Source organism: Hermetia illucens, chromosome 1 (assembly GCF_905115235.1).
Source record: "Hermetia illucens chromosome 1, iHerIll2.2.curated.20191125, whole genome shotgun sequence".
NCBI lineage: Eukaryota > Metazoa > Arthropoda > Insecta > Diptera > Stratiomyidae > Hermetia > Hermetia illucens.
Window position 1 is genome coordinate 135,992,972 of NC_051849.1, and position 13,369 is coordinate 136,006,340.

At 45.3% G+C, this 13,369-nt stretch overlaps 1 long non-coding RNA gene across 1 annotated transcript; it reads right to left on the bottom strand.

Moving 5' to 3' along the window:
- Positions 1-12,521: 12,521 nt before the first annotated feature.
- On the bottom strand, positions 12,522-13,281 carry LOC119661673. Its single transcript, XR_005250607.1, has 4 exons — positions 13,146-13,281; positions 12,903-13,081; positions 12,706-12,816; positions 12,522-12,649 (listed from the first exon to the last, which is right to left on the bottom strand). It is a non-coding gene; the product is annotated as an uncharacterized LOC119661673 (long non-coding RNA).
- Between the last annotated feature and the right edge of the window lie 88 nt (positions 13,282-13,369).

Sequence of the window (13,369 nt, forward strand, 5' to 3'; positions counted from 1 at the left end):
TATAATAAATAACGTCACTTGATACTGCTGAGGATTAAATTATTTTCGCTGAATAACCCCTTGATACTTTCTCCATCATCATTTTGTAATGAACACATTGAGAACAGAGAAATTGCAAAAGATGTTGGACGCATAGGACTTAGGACTATGATTTGCTGGGTCGGAGAAACTTAACCCTGAATGGTGGGAACGATAGTAGGTTAGGAAAGTGCAAGAGTGTAGTAATGTAGCAGGTAAAACATACAACAGTGTTAAGGAGGTCATCTCGTGTGAGGGACATTTTTTTTGGCTTTATTTAGAAATTTTTTAGAAGAACTGGATAAAGATACAAATCCGAATTTTCACCATGGATTTATTAATATCTTGAGCGTGGATAGTAATTTTTCCAGCCCGATCGCATAGTTCGTTATTGAAATACAGATCAATTTATACGCCCATCTCAAAAAAGGTGTTTTTCTGCTGCCACAGCAGATGGCGCTGCGATCATCTTAAAGAAAAAAAGTGAACGGCATTTTAACGTACAGACTTAACCACAGTCAGCAAACTAGGATTATTAAAAAATATTAAAAACTAAATTTTTGGTGCCGTCTAAAATTTTTTTTTTGAATTTTGGTGTTTTTTTACGGCTTCTTCAATGAACAAAAAAAACTACTCAATCAACCGCAATTATCCTAGTTTGCGGACCGTAGAAATACATTCTGAATAAGTGGTGAAAATTTTAAAAAATTTGGTTGGATAGATTTTGTGCTATAGTGGCAGCAAATTTTCATCATGCAATTTCAAGAAAAACACATTTAAAAAGTAGAATGCGATTTTTAGCCATAAAACCTTAACTGACCATTAATCTGTTATACCTAGTCCATAAATCTTAGGTTTCTTGAAGAAACACTTGTACAGCCCTGGCTTCAATTCTTGTCCTTTTAGCGAAGTCCTTCGAACGTCATTCGGACCGATAAATACGCACTTTATTACGGCGATCGATATAAATCTGGCATGTGACTTATCACTATAATAATAACACTATAATACCCGAACGACTTCGAATATCAAAAAATAACTTTGCCCATATATTCTACACTATATCTAGATACAATTGACGCAAAAAAAAAATTCTATTCCGTGGAACCGACACACGGGATGACCCCCTTATTGTGAAAAAGAAGAAAATTAAGTTACGAAATGAATAGAATGAATGAATGACGGAAGCTTCTCTCTCGTAATTCATAATATTTCGGCGTTTAGAGGTCATGATAACCAAGAGCATGTATTGTGGTGCAGTTCCGACTGTTAGGCTGCACAACCAGAAGACCCGCTTTCGTGCCACTGTCGGCTCATTGAACCAAATAAGTGCTAAGTTTAGCCAAATTAGTACGGAAATGTCATGGTTGAAGTTCTGGACACATTCAAACAGACACTTTCATTCGTAGGAATTTTGCTAGATCACTTAACGAGTCCCAACAGAGTGTTCAATGTAATTTTCAGTAAAGAAAGTAAAATAATTTTTGAAGTGAGTTTTTGGGGTTGTCCGCCTGCTAGTGCATTATCGCCAAAAGCAACCACTATGTCATTATCCCAGACGTGATTTTTGTGAATTTTACTGGTGAACGAGCCATAAACAACTCAGAGAAATGTGGGACCTTGGCCTGGATTGGGTGCAGGTTTTTGGTAACAAAAATATACCACTATACAGATGTACGATATAAATAAGGTAATTAGTTTACCGGAGGAATTTGCAGCATTCCTCACTTCGGCGTAGGTAATTTTTACCTTCTCCTGAAAAAGAATATGGTACAGAACCCTCTTCTCCTTTTTCTTCAGCCTTTGTCCCGTTCACAAGCGTGTCGTGATCGGTTTCGTCATTTAGCTCTATCGAATGCCTGATCTGGGTGCCCCCCCCCCCCCCGATGTGATCAAAACGTCTCACGCCACTATTCCGACCCGACATCTTCGTCTCCATTATCGCGAGAAGCCGTTCATTCTCTTTTATAGTTGGCCAACACTCAGAACCATAGAGAGCGACAGGACGGACGATATTGCGGTAAATTTTTGAGTTGAGACGTTCATTCATACGTCGATCACAAAGAACACCAGTTGTGAACAGTGACAGTGACTGTGCCTGTTTCGTGGGGATCGGTCGTCAAAAATTCAGTTTTGTTTAGATTCAATCTGAGACCGTGTTGCATGAGGCGATCATTCCATTTTTGGCTAGGAAAACATCATCTGCATAAAGCAGAGTACGGCACCCGTGTTGATACGCAACACCACGTCGAGGTCCGAAGGTCTCTTCTCGCTTGAGCATAACCACAACCACCATGAAACTTCCACTAGGGGGGCCAACCGCAAATAACCGAGCTGTCCTCACATACAACAGGAGTTCACCCGAAGTATGAGAGTCCAGGGGCTCTCCCGGTTCCCATGATACCAGTATACCCCTGGTAAGGTTTTGTGACCAATTTGCCACTTCAGATGAGTCCCCGTGCAGACTCGGGTCTGATCGCCCTGATTAGGTCTTTGGAGCATTCGCCTACTGAATCACGGCGGGCAAACCAAAGTGATTACAGCGTCTCCCGGTGCCACCACTATGGAGGTTCTCCTCGACCACTTGGTTTTGGTTTGGCCGATAGGGTTGCCGCCCCATCTTCCTCGCCGCTCTAAGAGAGGTAACAGAAACTAAAAGCAATATTGAAAAGTCGCGAACAGTGTTCTTCTGCAACCAATAATAATATAATTTATTGCCTATAATTCAAATAATACATGTGAACTTACAACGGTAAAAGCATTTATGGGTTCAGTTACTTCTACCTATACAACTTAATTTTAATTTAGCATATTCACATGATTTTGGTTTCGTTTCCGACGGGAAAACTAGCGCTGAATGTGGAATACTATGGCCGAATTCCGAAATTTTGTAGTGGAGCGCATGAGCTTGTGTTGGGAAATTGGTGGTAGAAGTGTAGTTCACATTGCGGTAGAACTTCATCGATAAATCGATAAGTTTACCCGCTATGCACTCATTGTTACAGCAACGAGCAAACGAGTCCTTTGTGTACGGCTACTTGTGAGGCCGTCTGAGAGCTGACTCTATTTAATATGGGTGGTCGATCTTTCAATTTTCTGACGGGTTTGAAGTCATACAAGAGCGGATCGATGACTGGGCATTGAAGGCAATGTAGAGCACTGTACTAGCAACCTCTACTCTGCAGGAAGGGTATAGGTGGATCATCGAAAAAGGCGCGTCGCTACCCGTTCTAATAGAAAGCTTATTAGGAAAGAATGGATGCAAAATGGTTAACGCAAAACGTGGGGATCCGAGTTAGTAACATTGGAATATCTCATTTCTGAATACATTGTTATCGCGCCGTTGAACCATCTCCCGGATATGGCATCGGTGCAATATACGGTGGTTAATCTGGCAAGTTTTCACTCACTGTCATATATTAAACAATATACAATATACTCTATTGGTAACCAAGACGGATCACCCCGCGTACATTGCTGATGTTGATATTCTTCATAATAACACCATTGAGTGTAAATACGCGCAATGTCAACTATGGACCACTTGCTTGGAAAATCGCAGAAATGTACAATAACCACAATATATCAGTAGCAAGTGTCCTGGGACTCTGGCACAGACTGGTTCGAATCATGCAGAAATATATCATTTTGCAAAAGTATCCCTGGTTGCGGGGACTCTCGGTGGATCCTGCCCATTACCTACCATCGATCACCATCAACACAGTCCTTTTGTTTGGCACAGTTAATCATCACCAAAGGCGCAACAACCGGTATCCGGTCTAGGCCTGCTTTAATAAGGAACTCCAGACATCTCGGTTTTGCGCCGAGGTCCACCAATTCGATATCCCTAAAAGCTGTCTGGCGTCCCGACCTACGCCATCGCTCCATCTTAGGCAGGGTCTGCCTCGTCTCCTTTTTCTACCATAGATATTGCCCTTATAGACTTTCTGGGCTGGATCATCCTCATCCATACGGATTAAGTGACCGGCCACCGTAACCTATTGAGCCGGATTTTATCCACAACCGGACGGTCATGGTATCGCTCATGGATTTCGTCGTTATGTAGGCCACAGAATCGTCCATCCTCATGTAGGGGGTCCAAAATTCTTTGGAGAATTCTTCTCTCGAACGCGGTCAAGAGTTCGCAATTCTTCTTGCTAAGAACCCAGGTCTCCGAGGAATACATGAGGACTGGCAAGATCATTGTCTTGTACAATAAGAGCTTTGACCCTATGGTGAGACGTTTCGAGCGGAACAGTTTTTGTAAGCTGAAATAGGCTCTTTTGGCTGACAACAACCTTGCGCGGATTCCCTCATCGTAGCTGTTATCGGTTGTAATTTTCGACCCTAGATAGGAGAAATTACCAACGGTCTCAAAGTTGTATTCTCCTATCCTTATTCTTGCTGTTTGACCAGTGTGGTTTGATGTTGTTGGCTGGTTCGTTTTCGGTGCTGACGTTGCCACCATATATTTTGTCTTGCCTTCAAGATCTCGCGCCGCCTGCTCGATCTGGATTAAAAGACAGTTTGTACGTCTCGGGACACTCCCCCTCGGACACCACCTTGTCGTGGTGGGGGAGCCTGTAGTAGTTTACTGCTACACTAAGGGTGTCCAAAATATGAATATGGAAACACTGGATATAAACTCTCCAAGTGGTAAGAAGTCACAGACTTCGAATCCACCCGCGACCATGAGCAATCATGTCGCGGCCGAGGCGCGGATTTTGGAGGCCTCACCACGTTCATATTTGCCTATAGAGCAATCTGTAGAAGGCATGCTTTCCGACTCAGTGGAAAGTTTGCATTTAGTGCCTACGGCGAAGTTAGCCAGAAAGGAAAGTACGGAAACTCTCAAATTGGGAGAAACTGGAAATCCGACTACGGCCGGCCCGTCCGCGGTACTACAGCCCAAATCTACCCGCAAGCGGAAGAGAAAGGCCTGGCAGAAGGGGACTTCGGCCACTAAGGAGGGGGGACTACAGGCTGAATCCTGCCTGTCAGAACCTTCTCCGCCATCCTTACTGGGAAGAGCGGAAGAACGGGAAGCTGGTGACGTGGACGCTACTGGTTCAACGCCAGTATGTGGAAATGGATCCAAGCGGTCCGAACACCGTGAACCTGGAAAGGCCCTAAGCCGACGGCAGAAGAGAGCACTGCGAAGGAAGATGAAGCACCTTGGGAATGAGGACATGGACGTGGCTGTACCACTAGGCGCGGTAACGCCCAGAGAAATCGGACGCAAGGTAGCGGAATCTCCGGCGGAAGGTGGGGATAAACTGGAAACCCCGGTAAGATCCACACTGGACGCACCAGACTCTTCAGTCAGCGGTAATGCGCGCAAGAAGCGTAAGACCAACACATCTGCTGTGGCCGACGCTTTATTGTGCTCCGCACCAGGGCTTACATCCACGCGTCTCGCGGGGATTAGGACCGGTGTGCCGGGAGGTGATCAAATCAGCGAGAGAGATCTCAATGAAGCTGGTCCCTCCCACAGGAATACGAACACGAAGGCGGGAAGGAAGAGGACGTATGCGCAAGCTGCGGCCTCTGTTCTGACTGCTGCCGTGGGAGTTTCCTCCAAGGATGGCAAAATGTCAGAGGGACAATTTACCATCCTCCAGGAATGCCTGTGGAAGAAAATGATGGAGCCTGGAACGAAGCCACGATTTAACGATCAAGGTTTTCGTGATGGGCTTCTACATTTGGAGTGCGCTGACGAGGCTGCCTTAAAGTGGCTCCAGCAGGTAATCCCAACTTTGAGTTCCGGCGGTCGGCCCAAGTTCACTATTGTGAACACTGAGCTACGCAGGACAGAACATGTCGGATGTTGGGTACCGGGCCCTCGAAGGAAGGCAGAGGACATCATCCGCTTGCTGGGTGAACAGAACCCGGGCATGGACTTTGGACACTGGAGGGTAAAGTTCATGAATGCCAGGAAGGACAAATCTACAAACGTGGAGGTTTTCAACTTGGTATTCGAACTGGACCAAAAGAGTCTGAATGTGCTCAGGGGAAGTCCCCATATGGTGCTCCACTTTTTCCTATATAGACTGAAATTCAGTCATATCAGGAGACTGTAGGGCATCATCTCCATTTTGAGAGCGAAGAACAATGATGGTCTTCGACTTACACAACATAGAGCAAATTGCAGCATCTTCGGTGCGCTCTCCCACAATGGAGACGTGCGCGGAGGATAGTGCATACAGAGGCGGAACCCCCGTATGGGGGCTCGCACTGGGGAAGGGACTACAGAGTGAATCCTACCTGCTAGTAACTTCTCCTACACCTTCCAAGGAACAGGCGGAAGGAAGGGAAGCCAGAGACGTGAACGAAACTGACTTGATGCCAGTTCGAGTGATCGAATCTATGCAACCCGGACACCGCAAACCAAGTAAGGTGCTAAGTAGAAAACAGACGAATGCTCTGCGGGATGAGGTGAGATCTTTCGTGGATGAGAACATGGGATTTGCGGTACTCCCAAGTACGGCTTTTCTCAGAGAAACCAATCACGAGGGGATCGAGTCTCTGGCGGCACGGTGTGGGGGAAACCCCGTCATACGCGGACTGCCGCATACGCTTCTAACTGTTTTCTATAAGACAATAGACTAAGTTTATGTCGAAAAACATAAAGATTGGTCAAATCAACCTGCAGCATGCCAAAGCTCCCTCCTACCTGTTGGCAGCGAGAATGACAAAGCTACAGGATTTCCCCTATATCTTTCTGGTGCAAGAACCGTGGGTTCGATTTAACAGAATCTGTGGTATTGGATCAGTAAAGGGGGCTAGGATCTTCTACGACGAAAGATCCATAAGACCGAGAGCTTGCGTCCTGATGTCAAGACGGTTAGAGGCAACTATGCTGAGACAATATTGTTCCCAGGACTTAGCTACGGTCATCATACAATACCAGATAAATGGCGAGAGGAAAAACATCATAGTTGCCTCCGCTTATTTACCCTATGATTCTTTGTATCCTCCACCGACGCAAGAACTTAGGGATCTGGTGGCGTATGCAGAATCAAGTGGTCTCGAACTCTTAATAGGTTGCGATGCGAATGCTCAACATATTTGTTGGGGCAGTAGCAAATGCAATCCAAGAGGAGAGAAGCTATTTGATTTCATCACTTCAGCTGGTCTTATGACTGCAAACGTGGGGTGCGCCCCTACGTTCGTGGGACCGAGAAGAAGCGAAGTAATTGACCTAACAATCTGTACCCCAAAATTGTTAGAGTTGATTACACACTGGCGAGTGCTAGACGAGGTCTCACTGTCAGATCACCGATATCTAGAATTCAATCTGACTATTGCGGGCGAACAGTCTGCAGTACAAAGACGGAACCCTAGGAAAACGGATTGGGCAAAGTTCAATGAACTTCTTGGCAATAAAGTACAGTTCCCTAGGCGACTAAGGACTCCTTTGGTGCTGGAAGATGAATTGAAAACTCTGAACTACACACTTTTAGAGTGTTATGAAGAGGCTTGCCCTATTTCCCGAGGCCAAAGCGGTAAAACAGTTCCTTGGTGGAACCGAGAACTGCAAAAACTCAGGAAATCAACCAGGCGACTTCTAAATCGTGCTTGCAAAAGTAACAAGAACGAAGACTGGTTAAATTTCAGGAACTCACAACGTGAATATAAGAGGCTCGTGAGGTGCTCGAAACGAGACTCCTTTAGAGCGTACTGTGAGGAACTGGAAGGCGAAAGGGAGACTTCAAGGCTGTGCAGAGTCCTCAAAAGGGATGAGTCGGCCAAGTTGGATTCTCTTAGAAAACCCGACGGTACTTTCACGAACTCCAGACTGGACTCAGTACAGACCCTCCTGGAAGTACACCACCCGGGGGAACGGGTGAGAGAAGTGGTAGGGGGAGAGTTGACGGTTCTTGCAACCCCTTCAACACGCAAGTGTTGCAAGAGGAACTGGAACACTGCGAAAGCGGTTGTTACCCTTGAAAAGGTGAGAGCTGCGATACTGTCCTTTGAACATTTCAAAGCACCTGGCATGGATGGCATCTATCCGGCAATGCTAAAGGAGGGTATGGAGCATTTAGAGCGACCTCTAACAAATATTTTTCGAGGATGTCTTGCTCTGGGCTACGTGCCTTCTTCTTGGCAACAGGTTAAAGTAGTTTTCATACCGAAACCTGGGAAAGATGACTATTCTAATCCAAAGAACTTCAGACAGATCAGCTTGACTTCATTCTTGCTGAAAGGTTTGGAGAGACTGGTGGAGCGTCACATTCGTGGAAAGGCACTTAGGTCACACCCACTTAGTGAAAACCAACATGCTTACCAACGTGGAAAGTCCTGTGAGTCTGCTCTTCATTCTTTGGTCACAAAGATAGAGGATGCAACTTTGAATGGTGAGTACGCGATGGGGGTGTTTGTGGACATTGAAGGGGCTTTTGACTGTGCGCCTTTTCAAAAACTTTGTGATGCCGCCAGAGCGCATGGTGTTGATGATGCTTTAATTAAGTGGATCCATGCTATGCTAACGCAAAGATTGCTGTGCGCTGAGGTAGGGGTCGATCGCTACCTGACTACGGAGGCAACGAAGGGCTGCCCCCAAGGAGGTGTGCTTTCGCCGCTTCTGTGGAGTATGCTGATCGACTCACTGCTATGTGAACTGCAAAATTTGCCAATACACGCTCAAGCTTATGCTGATGACGTGGCTGTACTTGCTGTTGATCGGGATCTTGGAACGGTGTGTAGGAATATACAGCGTGCCGTTGATTTGATAGACAGCTGGTGCCTTAGACATGGTTTGTCAGTTAATCCAAATAAAACCACAATGGTTTTATTCACAAAAAGGAGAAAACTGGATGGACTTTGCCTCCCTGAGATGAGGGGTACTACCCTTCAACTCTCCGAAGAAGTGAAATACCTGGGGGTTACTCTAGATAAAAAACTTCTTTGGAACAAACATGTAGAGGTAAAGATGAAACGAGCTCTCACAGCTTATGGGCTGTGCAGACGGACCTTTGCCTCGACATGGGGACTCAGACCTCATGTGGTAATGTGGATATACGTTGCCATCATTAGGCCGATGTTCGTATATGCATCCGTAGTGTGGTGGGTTAAAGTGAGACAAAAAGGTTTTCACCGTAAACTAGCTGCACTGCAAAGAACTGTTTGTCTGGGTATCACTGGTGCCATGAGCACGACATCCGGCGCAGCTCTGAATGCACTACTCAATTTGCAGCCCCTGGATATATTTATTCAAAGCACTGCAATGAGAGCAGCTCATAGGCTAATTCGATTAGATCTATGGGAAAACAACGGATGTGGGGGGCACAGAGCATTGGAAGAGTTACTGGGAGGACTGAATCCAGTTCTTACAATGCCTTCCGATTCTCGTGTCCCCATACATCTGTTTGGTAGAAGATATGTAGTTACCCTGAAGCGTAGAGAGGACTGGGAAGACCCAGAGGAATGCGTGGAGGGATATACGGAAGTCTTCTACACTGATGGCTCAAAAACAGAAGAGGGTTCTGGAGCCGGAGTCTACCTCTCGAATAAAAACGAGAAGTGGGCTTTTCCTTTGGGACAATATGCAACGGTTTTTCAAGCCGAAGTTTATGCGATCCTTAGGGTGGCAAACTGGGTGACTGACGAGCGGTTGAAGGGCAGGCGCATCGCAATCTGCAGTGACAGTCAAGCTGCACTGAGGGCATTGAGCAGTCCTTTGATCACCTCGAAAATCGTTCAGGAATGCAGAAACCGTTTGAATTCTATGTCTAGATTCAATACGGTGGAACTACTCTGGGTACCTGGTCACTGTGGCATAGAAGGAAATGAAATCTCGGACGCTTTAGCGAAAGAGGGGTCAATCTCCCCTATGCCGGGACCGGAGCCAGCAATTGGGGTATCAGTAGCATTGGCTAAATCTGTTTTCAAAAACTGGGAACAAGTTTCCCATAATGACAGGTGGCAGAGCTTTAATGCTGCTCGACACACCAAACTTTTCCTGCCAGAACCCAACATACGTACCGCAAAGTTTATCCTGTCGAAAAGCAGGAGGACTTGCAGGTGTATTGTGGGCATTCTGACAGGCCATAATTCACTAGCTGGGCATATGTTCAGAATAGGAATTACCGAAGATGATACGTGTCCCTCCTGTAATGAGGAAGCGGAATCCACGGAGCATTTCCTATGTGAATGCCCCGCCTATGGACGCATCAGGCATCAAATCTTTGGTGCCGATGTTCTCCAATTACGACGGGTAGCATCACATCCACTAACGGAAATCCTGCGATACGTTAACGAGTCCGGAATATTCCGTTAGACGGGGGACGCGAGTACAATGGGCCAACACGGCCTGAGTGCTCAGAAGCTGTAGCTTCTCCCCACCACACACACACACACACACGTCTCGGGTGGTTCTTCCCATGATGTCGATATCGTCAGCATAGGCCAGTAGTTGGGTGAACTTAAAGAAGGTCGTATCTCTTGCATTTACCTCAGTATCACGGATCACTTTCTCGACGGCCAAGTTAAAGAGGACGCATGATAGGGCATCCCCTTGTCGTAGAGCGTTGTTGATGTTGAATGGTCTTGAGAGTGATCCTGCTGCTTTTATCTGGCCTCGCACATTGGTCAGGGCCATACCTTGAGCACAAGTTGATGAACCACTTGGTGTAATTGGTCGCTTCTATATTTAATTAATTCGGTTGTAATTCCATCGGCTCCTGGCGACTTATGATTTTTAAGCCGATGAATTGTACGGACTGTTTCTCCTATACTTGGTGGTGGCAATATTTGTCCGTCGTCTTCAGTTCGTGGTACCTTTAACTCGCCGATGTTCTGGTTGTTCAGTAGCTCATCAAATACTCAACCCATCGTTCCAATATGCCCATTCTGTCGGAAATCAGATTTCCCTCTTTGTCTCGGCAGGATGAGCATCGTGGTGTATAAGGCTTCATCCTGCTGACTTGTTGGTAAAACTTGTGTGCCTGGTGCGGTTGCTCCCTGTACTTTTCGAGTTTATAGACGTGTTGGTTCTCCCAGGCTTTCTTTTTCCGTCTGTGAAGTCGCTTCTCCGCTCGACGGAGTTCGTGATAAGTTTCTGCGCGTGCCCGCGTTCTTTGAGAATGCAACATTACTCGGTATGCGTCATTCTTCCGTTCCGTTGCTAGCTTACATTCATCGTCAAACCAGCCGTTCCGACTCCTTTTGTGGCTGGGGCCAAGATGTTTGTGGCCGTATCCATGATAACCTTCTTCAGGTGGTTGTGAAGATCATTTGTTGATCATCTCCAGGTCCTCTGTTGACTGCGGTTATTGCGGCATCCATTTCCCTGTTACAGGTGCCGCAGAAGGCTGTGTTGTTGATGGCTTCATTGTTAGCTCTCACCTGATTGTCAGAGGGGATTGTAGGTGGTGTCGTAATTCGAACTCGGAGCACCATGCCAACGAGATAGTGGTCCGAGCCTATATTAGCCCCCTTATATGCTCTGACATTCATCAAGGCTGAGAGGTGGCGGCGTTCGATTAGCACGTGATCAATTTGGTTGAAAGTGGTCCCGTCTGGAGAGGCCCACGTATGTTTGTGAACTGCTTTCCGCGCAGACCAGGTACTTCCAACAACCATTTCGTGTGATGCTGCTAACTGGATAATGCGCAATCCGTTATCATTGGTATCCTTGTGTAAGCTATGGGAGCCAACGTATCGTCTGAATACTGGCTCCGTCCCTACTTGACTGTTGAAATCTTCAAGTATGATTTTGATATCATACTTGAGACAGGCTTCGAGGGTCCGCTCAACTGCCTCGTAGAAGGTATCCTTCTCCGACTCTGCAGCCTCCTCTGTAGGGGCGTGAACGTTTATGAGGCTTCTATTTCTTAATTTGCCTCGCAAACGCAGAGTGCATAGCCTTTCGCTTATATTTTCAAAGCCGATAACAACAGGTTTCATTTTTTGGCTGACTAAGAAACCTACTCCGAGCACATGGTTTACTGGATGACCGCTATAATATATGGTGTAGTGGCTCTTCTCCAGGAAACCGGTCCCTGTCCATCGCATCTCTATATTAGCCCTATATTGGGACAGGGTATCGGCTAGCTGGTCAGCAGCATTCGGTCTGTACAGGGAGCGCACGTGCCATTAGAAAATGCGCAAATCGTTAATCCGTTGTCGTTGCCGGGTTCGTCGTTGTTAGATCCATCCTGTCCGAGGCTCCTTTCGTGGCTTCGTAATATCGGTTTTCCGTGTAGGGTTGTCAGCCCTACCCAATCTGAGAATATGGAGGCTAAAAATATTTTCAATATTAAGGGAGAAATTCACTCGAGAATTTTTGGGAAATCGAACATTTTTTTTTCATTTAAACTATTCTTTAATATCTTAAGAATCACGTAGCAAGAATAATCTGCAATAGCTCGAATTACGCATACATTTCATTACTCCATATGAGTGTCATTTATGCACTTAAAACTTTAAACGGATTTTTCTGGAAACAACGAAGTTCGATTGACTTGAAATTGTTACTTTATATTGAAAGCAACTTGTTCCTCGGCCCGTATATAGTATGTTTTCTTTATATTGCATGGTTTAATTTTTTATTAATAATTTTCGAGAAGAAGAATCGGTTTCTTTTTGTCTTAGTTCTGTATCATCAAAATTGTTGCAGTTATGGATCCTGTAACGTAGTTACGACAATTCACTAGCACTCGCCAATACTTATGTAATAAAAACCTTTTTATCGAATATCGATAAGTTGCTTGGTCTAAAAAATCCTAAAGTTTGCTCTGTTTTTCGGTGTCCACAGTAACGTATCAATTCATTAGAATCTTTCCCTCAGGGTTCCTGGGATAAAATTTGCATAAATAAATACTTGGTTAGGGAGTTATTCAATATATTTCGCAAGGGAGATCATAATTTCATTTTCAAACCTATTCTTGAATTGCCTGACAACTTCCTGACTCTGCGTGGTTGATTCCACTTCGACTGTGATCGCTGAGGATCCATTTGTTGCAACCAGGCTCTTTATGCTGTATTGGGTCCCTTCTACGGTTTCTGATCCCTTTCAGCCTCCTTGATCCTAACAGTTCTTACTTTATTATTTGGAGATCTATTTACAGATAATAAATTAGCTTTTTTACCAGCATAACGATCGATTGATAACTTGTATTTACTAGTTCATATTCTTGAAGGTTCCTTGATCTTCGAAGTTAGATACGTCTATAATACCAGGACAGTAATAATGGTAGAGGCTAGTGATGATTCGAAAATGTTTCATCTGGCAATTTGAATAAAAATGAGGAAGCGATGACACAATCTTTAAATTGCACTAGCTTCCCTTCTTACCATGACAGAACATCGAAAAGTGTAATGACAACGCGTTTTTTTCTCATCTCTA